The sequence below is a fragment of the Clarias gariepinus genome, chromosome 27 (assembly GCF_024256425.1).
Source record: "Clarias gariepinus isolate MV-2021 ecotype Netherlands chromosome 27, CGAR_prim_01v2, whole genome shotgun sequence".
Lineage (NCBI taxonomy): Eukaryota > Metazoa > Chordata > Actinopteri > Siluriformes > Clariidae > Clarias > Clarias gariepinus.
In genome coordinates, this window is record NC_071126.1 from 22,129,385 (window position 1) to 22,141,406 (window position 12,022).

The window sequence follows — 12,022 nt, forward strand, 5'->3', positions numbered from 1 at the left end:
AAAAATTAATCTAGTTAATGACAGTCACAGTCTGTGATTAGTCACAATTGTTAGTGTTGAAATAAAGGAATGCAGGACAAACTAGTTAGAGGAAATTAGATATATAATATTTAAGAAATTAACATTTAACAGATATTAAATTTAAATCTGTCAAATGGAACTGGCACTGCAAGCAGAGGGTGGGAGTACGGGGCGTGGCAACCCACTGATGGTGCAGCTCGAACTTGGATCCTCATATCAACAACCTAGAGTCTTAGTCATCTGAACCACCACTCCCACATCTTACATTTAATATACTCTTGTAGAAAATAGTTTCACTTGAAGGTAGCTTGAGCACACAATGTTGGTTTTATCCAAACTTCCATCTAGAAGCTTTTTTATAATGAAATTCGCAGTTCAGCACATCTGGTGATGTTTCCTTAGCAGTGTTGAGGGACGTTACTTTATAAAGTAACTAATTACATTAACAAATTACTGTCTATTAAAAGTAATCAGTTACATTACAGCGTTGTCTGATAAAAGTAACTAGTTCGAGTACTTTTCCATTGCAGAAAATGTAAACTTCTTTGTGATTCCTCATGCATGTTGTTTTAGTCAAGACCTTTATAATTATTATACCATCATCACTCTGAAGTTTGGCCCATAATCTGTTAACTACTAATACCCCTAACTAATACCCCTAAGTACAGTTCATCATGATTCATTGCAAGTTTTGGCGTGTGATTAGGTTTTCATCTTTCCGTCCGTCTTCGCATAGCCAAACCTCTTAGGTGAGATAGGGGTATAACAGCGGGAATAACAAAGGGGGGCGGGGTATCGGGTGCAGGGCTTGTAGGACGACTTTCACACACACATGATAACGGATTGATAATGACTGCTGTCTGGCTCACGGATTACATAAATTGTCTGAATAACAGATTACATTTTGGTTTCCCCAGAATGCTAGCAATCTGCTGGTCAGCAAGGTGCACCTCCCCGGTAGGCAATGGCAGGAGGCAGGTTGCCCACTGAATTTCAGCCCAGCCCTATGTAGCTTCAGCCCTTCAGCATAATATGCTGGATATCCTGGATTCCAGGAAGCTCTGCAGTAACCATTAGTCTTCCTCCTCCTGTGTGAAGTAGGGCCTAGAACATCTCCTGCTGCTCTAATCACATCTGAAGGAGCTGTTGGTGTTGGTTGTGGTGGATGCTAGCAAGTGTCTTGACTAGCTTGGCAAAGAACTCTATGATGAAATACTACCCTCGGTTCATGGGCTTTGTCACCAATATGACAGTTCTTAGAATAGTCTGGGGAATTATTGGCTGGAAGCAGGCTTGTGAAGTCTAGTTGTTTTTCAAAATGTAAGGTGAATTAAATGGTTGCTTTTCGGCACACACATACACAAACTTTCTTTCCTGCTGGAACCCATAAGAACTGGTCTCTCTCTCTCTCTCTCTCTCTCTGCTAGCACAAAGAGATGTCAACAAATAAAATGCACAACAAGCCACATGCGTTACATGTTATCTGTTGGTTTCACTCATCTCTCTCCATCTGCGGATGATTCTTGACTGAATCTGTGGAGTTTTTATTTTTTTTATTTTTTTTATAGAACCTATAAAGGTCTTAGCTGCAGAGACACTCCTGGGGTATTTTGTAACAGAAGGTTGATATTAAAACTAAAAGTATTTAGCATAAACATGCATTAAACGAGAAAAAACCTGTGGTCAGTCTGGTAGTATGCAAAAATTGAGGGATAAAAAAGATGGCTAAACCTATAGAGGCTGATGCAGCAAAGCGTACTGAGAACAGATTTTTAGCGTTGTTCTGTTGATGATCAGGACCAGGGGCCAAGAGGCAGAAACATCAGAGATGAGTAACTACTTTATTATGATTACAGCTATTATGTGAACTAGCTACATGAGCTAAACTACAAAGACTAATTTAAGGTTTTATAATATGATGCAAACTTTCCCATTATTTATATGAGTCTAAAACAACCCCCTCATTGTGCTTCCTGACTCCTTATGTGGTAGCCCTTCCTATAGCCCGTATCCAGAATATACATCCAAACAGCTCATGTCTGCTGGAACTGTTTTTGTTTAAACAGAAAATTAAATTCACTTCCTATCATCTGCCTTTGCTATGACTTACATGTTAATGACTGGGTCTGTTGATGTATGGGATATACGTGACACAGGGCAGCTGACCAAAAGCTTAAATATGTATTTGCTTATAATAAACAGAGATCTCTTGACATCATGTGTCAGTGTGTGTTTGTCGGTCTTTCCTGGTTGTAAGGGCTCAGCCGTAGGTTGTATTTAGGTGCAGCATCACTATAATCAATCATTTTTCATCTCATTCATCTTACAACTTAACAATTCCGAGACTTTTCTTTTAAATCTAACAATTAATTGACTTTGTTAAACTTTTGGGTTTTAATACTACAGTCTGCTGCAGCTCTAACTAGTCAGACTCTGAAAAATGACTCAAGTCTTGTCTTATTAAATCATATAATGCATGTAATATTTAATAGCCAGCTCAGCAATAACATGGTGAACGTGGCTCTGAGATCAGGAACAAGCACAGATCAGATTAGAGGTGCATTATTAAACGCTATTGTGTGACTGCTAAGTAACTTGTAACCTTTATTCATGTGATCAGGTTGAAGAACTTTACTTAAGTTATTTATTGCTGAATTACAATAAATAAAATAAATGATAAGTATGCTGCATAATACACCACATATGTATTTCTCTCTGTCAAGGTTGGACTATTCATTATTAATTTAATGAATACAAAAATATTTGATGATCATGTAAGAAAGTTCACATGATGTGTGTTTTATGTATTTTTTAAAAAACAGATTAGCTGAGTAAGATGGAAAATTTTAAGGAAGTTGTGTGTGTGTGTGTGTGTTCTGTAATTACAACTTAAATGCAACTGATATTTTGTAATCTGATAAATTCCCATGCAGAAAGAGAGAGGTTATGTATTGTCAGTGCGATGTGCTCCTGAGGTTCTTGTGAGACTGCTGATTCTAAAGCATTTGACAAATGCCCTTATCCAGAGTGACGTAAATAAGTTCTCTCTAAATTCTTACACTGGTTCACTAGGCTAATTACTAGGTGTACTATCAGTAAAACTTTTTCAGGCTTAATTTGTTTGTTTGTTTGCTTGTCTGTTTATTGTATGTGTGTTACCGCAAACCACTAAGAAACAGATAGGTCTTTAGATATAACTCAGATTTACAGACATCTAGAGGAAGTTCATTTTACCACCTCGGTGCCACAATAGAAAAAAGTCTAGATGCATGTCTTTTTAAATTCCTGAGAGATTGTGGGGTGAGCACTCACAAGACCTGCCAGAAGTGAGTAGACAAACAGTAGACTCATTTTGAAATAACAAGGGATAAACCACCACCTTAGTGGCCTGTATGGAGAGAAATTAACTAATTCTTCTCATGTTACAAGACGAAGTCAACATGAGAGTGTCAGAATAGCAATCTGAGGGGAAAGGACAGTTGATTATCCAGGATTATCCATGAATTGCATGTAGTGACTGAAGGTGTGATCTGGAGGTTGTCCAGTTAGTTCCGGAAGGGAATAATCTGGAATGAACTGCAGTTCAGTTTTGCTAGGACTTAAGCTCTTGTGCTGCCATCCATGATGAGATTTCTGCCAGACATGCTGAGATTTAAACAGAACCATGAGTGTCTAAGGGAGGAAAGAGGAGAATGACTTGAGTGTCATCAACATAACAATGGTAGGAAAAGTCACATAGGAATATGACCTTACCAAGAGAACGAGTACAAAGGGAGAATAGTAGAGGACAAAGGACTGAGACTTGTGGAACACCAGTGGGAAGTTTGTGCATAGCAGATATGGATCCTGTCACCTCCTGTTTTAAATGCTGCTGAGTTCAGGAGGACGTGGACAGATAATAGTTTGTTGATCTAGCAGCAATGCGTTTTTCAGTGATGCACAGTCTCAGTGGAATGTACCACTTTAAGTACAGATTGGTTAATAGCATTTAGATAATTACTGCATTAATTTTACTTGAATTGATATTTTACATAAACATGAATTAAATGATATTGATCTTACATGTCACCCTAAGGGCCCCATCACACTCCAGTAAAACCACGACATTTCCACTGCCTGCTAAAAACATAAAATAATGCAGTTTGATTGGAGTCAAAATGGAAAGATGTGCATTTATCAAGTTCTTACTATTTCCTAGCCACTTTGCTGTCAGGTCCACAATGTGTCCATCAGGTTTTCACTAATGTCCTATCACACACATGGGCTCACTACTTCCACTGTGATCAAGCCAAGTTATTACTAAGTCTGATCATGTACTTACTATGTTGTCCTTATGTCCAGCGGGTTGGAATAAAGACGGTTTCATGCACAGTTCCTTTCATCACAAAGTGACAGTGTGAAGTATTGGATCCAGGAATTATACCTTATTCTGTGAATGTGACATAGACGCACTAATAACCTTCTGCGTGCGTGGACTTAAAAGTAAGATGTGTTTGTTAATTATAAACCTTATTTAACACCATGAAAACAACAATAATGTGTTTTAGTCTGCTTTAGCAAAATACAACACAGTCATCTTCAAACATTAAAATAAAGTAATTACATTCTGGTTGTTTGTAAATGTTTTGATGACTGGATAAAAGTTTCTAAGCAAAACTCAGTTATTTAGTGTTAAAAATGTTGTCACATACACAGTCATAAATAGTACGATATGCAGTGAAATGCTTAGACAACTGTTTGTGACCTAAAATAGAAGACCATGATTAGTAATACGAAATAAATATAAATATGAAAATTAAAATATAGGGTATATTAAACTAGAAAAGAATAAAATAAAATATAAAAACTAAAGTTAAAAAAATAAATAATTGTACGACAAAAATACTCAATATAGAAAATATTTGAAGAATGTATGAAGAAATATAAAACAATAAGAGCAGCTGAATGGGTAGTTATATATTTATGTAATTTTTCTGTGGAATGGTGTTAGAATGAATAGTAATGAAAGAATGGTAATGTCCAACGTTTGTGCAATCCACATAATTAAAGTGTCCAGTGCAGTGCAAAATATGCTTAAAAAGTGATTTATTTAAAGTGACTTGTGACAGAGTGATATGATGACCAGAAGGTGTAGTTGTGCAGTGGCCACTAGTGTAAACAAATTTCCAGAATGTCAAGTGTGTGTGTAAAAACCATATGTGTGGGTCAGTACTGTGTGGTGGTGTGATTGAGAGTATTGCCTGTGGGAAGACGCTCCTCCTCAGTCTCTCTGTGTTGGACTCAGAGAGCGGAATTGCTTTCCTGACCTCAACAGAGAGAACAGTGCATTGTTGGGATGGCTGAGGTCCTTCGCAATCTTCCTGGCCTTGGTCCAGCACCGCCTGCTGTAAATTGAGTGCAGGTCAGGGAGCTCGGTGCGGATGATGCGCTCAGCTGATTTGGACGGTAAGCGAACTGTAGTGGGTTCAGTGTGTCCGATAGTGAAGAAATGATGAAGTCTCTGACCAGGCGTTCAAAGCACTTCATCACTACTGAGGTGAGGGCTACAGGGCGATAGTCATTGAGAGAAGCAGGCTGAGGTTTCTTCAGGACAGGAACAATGATGGACTCTTTGAAGCATGTGGGGATCACCGACTGAGATAAAGAGATGTTGAATATCTCAGTGAACACAGGTGCTAGCTGGTCTGTGCAGGCTCTGAGAATACGGCCTGGGATGCCGTCTGGTCCTGCTGCTTTCCTGGTGTTCACTCTCTTGAAGGCTCTCCTCACGTCATGCTCGGGGATGATGAAAGCGTTTCCGGTGCTGGCAGTGTCTTCCTGTCTGTAGCCGTTAGCGCCGCTAGCATTAGCATCGCTAACGTCTTTAGCTGCAGCCTCGAAGCGAGCATAGAAAGTGTTCAGCTCATCTGCCAGAGCCGCGTCCGCATTCGTCATACCGGTTGTTGGTGTTTTATAGTCCGTAATTGTCCTTAATCCCTGCCACAGGCTCCTAAAGTCACTCTGTTCGAGCTGTGACTCTAGTTCTCTCCCATAGCGCTGCTTCGCCTCTTTCACCGCCTTCCGGACGTTGTATGACGCAGCCTTGTATGTTTCCATGTCCCCCGACGCGAGTCCCGTGTTGTAGGCAGCGGTGCAAGATCTCAGAGCTTCGCGGATGGTTTTATCCACACATTCCCAATGAATCCCACAACCGCTTCCGTAAACACGCTGACGTCATCATCTAAGCTGTTTCGGAACATGTCCCAGTCTGCGTCATCGAGTGCGTCCTGTAACGCGGCCATTGATTTGTCCGTCCTGTTTCAGCCTTTGTTTGTATTTTGGCATGAGGAAGATGGCGGCATGGTCAGATTTGCCAAACGGAGGGCGAGATTGTGCTTTGTAGCCATCCTTGACCGTAGTGTAACAATGGTCCAGTGTCCTTTCACCCCTGGTGTTTGGCGCTGCGCATTTGAGGTTGGCACTGTTAAAGTCCCCCGCCACAATAAGCGCAGCGTCCCGGTGTTGTGATTGTTGTTTTGTGAGTGCCTCATGCAGCTCGCATAAGGCAGTGTCCGTGTCCGCTTGTGGTGAAATATAAACAGCGCCGATTATGACCGATGTGAACTCCCAAAGTAGATAAAAAGGACGACACATGATGGACAGTAGTTTCAGATTTGGTGTGCAGGAGTGTGTGAAAGGAACAACGCTCATGCTGATGCACCAGCTGTTGTTCACCATTAAACACACGCCGCCTCCTCTTGACTTCCCCGAGTCCCGTGTCCTGTCCATGCGGTAAACCAAGAAAGACTCGGCCGGCTGGATGGCGTGGTCCGGCACCGCTGGGTTCAGCCATGTCTCGGTGAAGCAGAGGAGATTGCAGTCCCGAATGTCTCTCTGGAATTTTATCCTGGCCCTGAGGTCTTCAAGCTTGTTTTCCAGTGACTGGACGTTGGCGAGCAGGATACTAGGCAGAGGTGTGCGGTGTGCATGAGCTTTCAGCCTGTTCCTGACACCGGCTCGTTTCCCTCGAGGCCGCCACTTCGCGTCGCGTCCATTGTTCTCCCTCACTCGGCCAGCTCGGATCCGGAGTTAAAAACTTCGAATCGTGAGTACATTGTATACCAATAGAAACAAGAGTGTCTCTATCATAACTAATGTACTCCATGGTGGTAATTTTCCCGATTTAAAAACGCTGAAAACTAACTTAAAAAACAAAGAAAAGGTGGTCGGAGCAGTCGTGACGGCAGCCGACCTCACCGGCACCATCTTGGTCCTTAATCATCAACCTGATAAAGGTAAAAGGGGAGGTTATGAACCAGAGTGGATTAAAAGATGATAATGATTATAGTGATATAATAATTAACTTGATATTTTTGTCGATTAAAATTTTCTGTGCATCGTGGATTGTAGTTCAGATGAGTATTTAATTTAACAAAATGGCAGACACAGGGATATTTTTACACACACCACAAACAGTATGTCGCATATTTTAAAGTTACTCATGTCTATCGACAACATGTCTTTTACATTTTACTCCAGAAAACTTCTGGAATGTCATAAAGAGAAAGATCACAAACCAGGAGGGTCACAAACCATCAAAGCTGACGGTGACATAAAGTTACCCAACAGCAATGTGAAAAACTGGTGAAGAGACAAAACACATGAAAGCTGTAACTGCAAATCGAGGTTATTGTTCCACCAAATACTGATTTATTAATGTTATTTAGCCAAAGCATTAACACACTTTGTTTACAAATTATTTACATTTTATTTTATTGGATTTACGCAAATACTGCATGATCTTGTGTTATTTTGACTGTGTAGCTGATGTTAATATTATAAAATAATGCAGTCCGCTAAAATCCCTTCTATCTATGCATTTATTTAATATTTTGTGTCTGTTAATTTTTTTTGTTTGTTTGAACTACAGTGGAACCTCGAATAACGAGTGACGCGGTTTACGAGTGTTCTGCAAGACGAGCAAAGATTTTTAATAAATTTTGACTTGAAATCGAAAACAAGCATTGTCTTGGTTTATGAGCACCGAGTATCATGTTTCACGCATGCGCTTCTTGTTTTGACGCCGAGCGTCACGTGATCACAACTGAGCCAACGATTTTTCTCTATCTTGCACTGCGGAATCGTCTCCCCTGCTGGGTCTTAGCGCTCGTCTAATACTGGTATAATCAACATCCGTGCACGCGTGTGCTGTTTACTATAACATTGTGACCCTGTTAGTATGTCAAACATTTTATTTTGTGTTCAGAAGCGTGTGTACAGCGCATATACTGTTTCTTATAACAAACGTGTGTGCTATGTAAAGCAGAACATGTATGTAGAAACTCTGTCGCAAATCTTTTCAGAGGTAAGGTGCTGGGTCATTTGTTTGTTTGTTTTACTTTGCAGCAGTGATTCTGTTAGTTTGTGCTTACACGAGTGTCATTAGCGATGTTTATTGCTAATTTTCAGATACAGTGTAGCGGGAGAGAGACGTTGATTTATGACCGCTGTTTACGGAAGTGTAGTCCAGTGCGGGAGATGCATTGTGGGTAATGCAGTCCGGTGTGTGTGAACGTGAATGCGAGATGTAAGCTAGGATATAGAGCATGAGTTTTGTTCTTCAGTCGTTTTTTTTTTAGTTGGATTTAACTGCAGGATCCACCCGAAAGTTTGTACTATAGCCCCAAGCCTCCTGGTTTAGGCTCTAGGTCCCCGCGACCCTGAATACAGAATAAAGTGGGATAGAGGATGAGTGAGTGAGAGTGGTGAAAACGGGAACAGTACAGGAATGGATGTATGGTTTCTACAGTCACGTCTCCCTGTTACACTATTGCACATAGTTCCTGTTCAAATGGGGAACAGTGCATGTCTGGCATTTTCAAGGTGTTTTTTGCCACTTGCCATGCACTACTTTGCAATGCACACATCAGAATCAGAATCAGAAAGAGTTTTATTGCCAAGTACGCTTACACGTAAAAGGAATTTGTTTTAGTGACAGAGCTTCCAGAACAGAAAACAAATGACAAGACAAAAACAGCACAAAAAAAAAAAAAAAAAAAACATTTGACATCAAATGGAGTAGGGTGTGAGATACTTTTTAAATAAGTTATATAAATATCTGAAATCTGTGGTATTATACAGTATATTGCACTGTGATACTGTACACAATATTGCACATATATTTATTGACAGTTGATGTTTAACTGTTCATGAGGGAGATTGCCTGGGGAAAAAAACTGTTTTTGTGCCTGACTGTCCTAGTGTTAGGTGCTCTATAGCGTCGACCCGACGGCAAAAGTTCAAATAAAAGGTGGCCTGGGTGTGAGGGGTCCAAAGTGATATTCCGAGCCCTTTTTCTCACTCTGGATGTGTACAGTTCTTGTGGCGTGGGCAGGGCAGTGCCAATAATTCTTTCAGCAGTCCGAACCGTCCTTTGTAGTTTTCTGATGTCTGTTTTCGTAGCTGAGCCAAACCAGACAGTTATTGAAGTGCACAGGACGGATTCAATGACGGCTGAGTAGAACTGTGTGAGCAGCTCCTGTGGCAGGTTGAATTTCTTTAGCTGGCGAAGGAAATACAACCTCTGGTGGGCCTTTTTAACAATAGAGTCAATGTGAATGTCCCACTTCAGGTCCTGAGAGATGGTTGTGCCCAGGAACCGGAATGACTCTACTGCTGTCACAGTGCTGTTCATGATGGTGAGTGGGGGAAGTGCAGGTGGGTTCCTCCTGAAGTCCACAATCATCTCCACTGTTTTGAGCGTGTTCAGCTCCAGGTTGTTGAGACTGCACCAGACAGCCAGCTGCTCAACCTTACTTCTGTAAGCAGACTCGTCACCGTCCTGAATGAGGCTGATGATTGTGGTGTCATCTGCAAATTTCAGGAGCTTGACAGTGGGGTCTGTAGAGGTGCAGTCATTGGTGTACAGGGAGAAAAGCAGTGGGGAGAGAACGCATCCCTGAGGGGCTCCAGTATTGGTGGTGTGGCTGTTGGACATGAATTCCCCCAGTCTCACTAGCTGCTGCCTGTCTGTCAGAAAGCTGGTGATCCAGTGACAGATAGAGCTAGGAACAGAGAGCTGGTTTAGTTTGGTCTGAAGCAGTGCTGGGATGATCGTATTAAAAGCTGATGAAAAGTCTATAAACAAGACCCTTGCATAAGCCCCTGGTTTGTCCAGATGTTGGAGGATGAAGTGCAGTCCCATGTTGACTGCATCATCAACAGACCTGTTTGCTCTATAGGCAAACTGCAGGGGGTCCAGTAAGGGTCCTGTGATGTCCCTCAGATAGGCCAACACCAGTCTTTCAAATGACTTCATGACCACAGATGTTAGGGCGACTGGTCTGTAGTCATTAAGTCCTGTGATTTTAGTTTTTTTTGGAATGGGGATGATTGTGGAACGTTTAAAGCACAAAGGCACTTCACATTGTTCCAGTGATCTGTTGAAGATCTGTGTAAAGATGGGAACCAGCTGGTCAGCACAGGATTTCAAACAGGCTGGTGTCACGCCGTCTGGGCCTGGAGCTTTCCTTCTCTTTTGTTTTAGAAAGATCTGGCGAACATCCTTTTCACAGACCTGGAGTGCAGGGGGGGAAGAAAGGATGGTTGCTAGAGGTGATAATGGTGGTGTAGAAAGAGGGCCAGGACAGGGGTGTGGTGTGAAACTGGGTGTTTCAAATCTACAATAGAACTCATTCAGGTCATCAACCAGTTGTTGATTCCCTACAGAGTTGGGGGTTGGCGTCTTGTAGTTAGTGATGGTTTTCAGGCCTTTCCACACAGAAGCAGGGTCGTTTACAGAAAACTGATTTTCTAGTTTTTCAGAGTAGCTTCTCTTAGCCGCTCTGATTGCCCTTGTTAGTGTGTTCCTGGCCTGTTTGTACAAGATCCTGTCCCCACTCCTGTAGGCATCCTCTTTGGCCTGACGAAGCTGTCTGAGTTTTGCTGTAAATCATGGTTTGTCATTGTTATATGTTAAAAAAGTCCTGGTAGGGATGCACATGTCCTCACAGAAACTGATGTAGGATGTTACAGAATCTGTGAGCTCGTCCAGATTGGTGGCAGCAGCTTCAAAAACACTCCAATCAGTGCAGTCAAAACAGGCCAAAGTGCAGTCAAAACAGGCCAGTGCAGTCAAAACATAACCTGTGACCAGCAGTGGGAACATCTCTGGTATCTCAGGTCAACACAGCTCCTGGAACTGGTACATGGTCACAACTTGTCCGTTTTGGTGCTACTTCCTGTGAAACACCACAAAGCCCTTTGATGAGTTGTTCCATAAACTCTTTATGGGACAGGTTACCCTATACACTCACCTAAAGGATTATTAGGAACACCTGTTCAATTTCTCATTAATGTGATTATTTAATCAACCAATTACATGGCAGTTGCTTCAATGTATTTAGGGGTGTGGTCCTGGTCAAGACAATCTCCTGAACTCCAAACTGAAAACATCCAGTATGCGGCAGTCCTGTGGGCGGAAATGCCTTGTTGATGCTAGAGGTCAGAGAAGAATGGGCCGACTGATTTAGGCTGATAGAAGAGCAACCTTGTTTGAAATAACCACTCGTTACAACCAAGGTATGCAGCAAAGCATTTGTGAAGACACGAACAACCTAAAGGCAGATGGGCTACAACAGCAGAAGACCCCACCGGGTACCACTCATCTCCAATTTGCACAAGCTCACCAAAATTGGACAGTTGAAGACTGGAGATGTTAGAAATGTTGCCTGGTCTGATGAGTCTCGATTTCTGAGTCAGAATTTGGCGTGAATAGAATAAGAACATGGATCCATTATGCCTTGTTACCACTGTGCAGGCTGGTGGTGGTGGTGTAATGGTGTGGGGGATGTTTTCTTGGCACACTTTAGGCCCCTTAGTGCCAATTGGGCATCGTTTAAATGCCACAGGCTACCTGAGCATTGTTTTTGACCATGCCCATCCCTTTATGACCACCATGTACCCATCCCCTCATGGCTACTTCCAGCAGGATAATGCACCATGTCATAAAGCCAAAAATCAT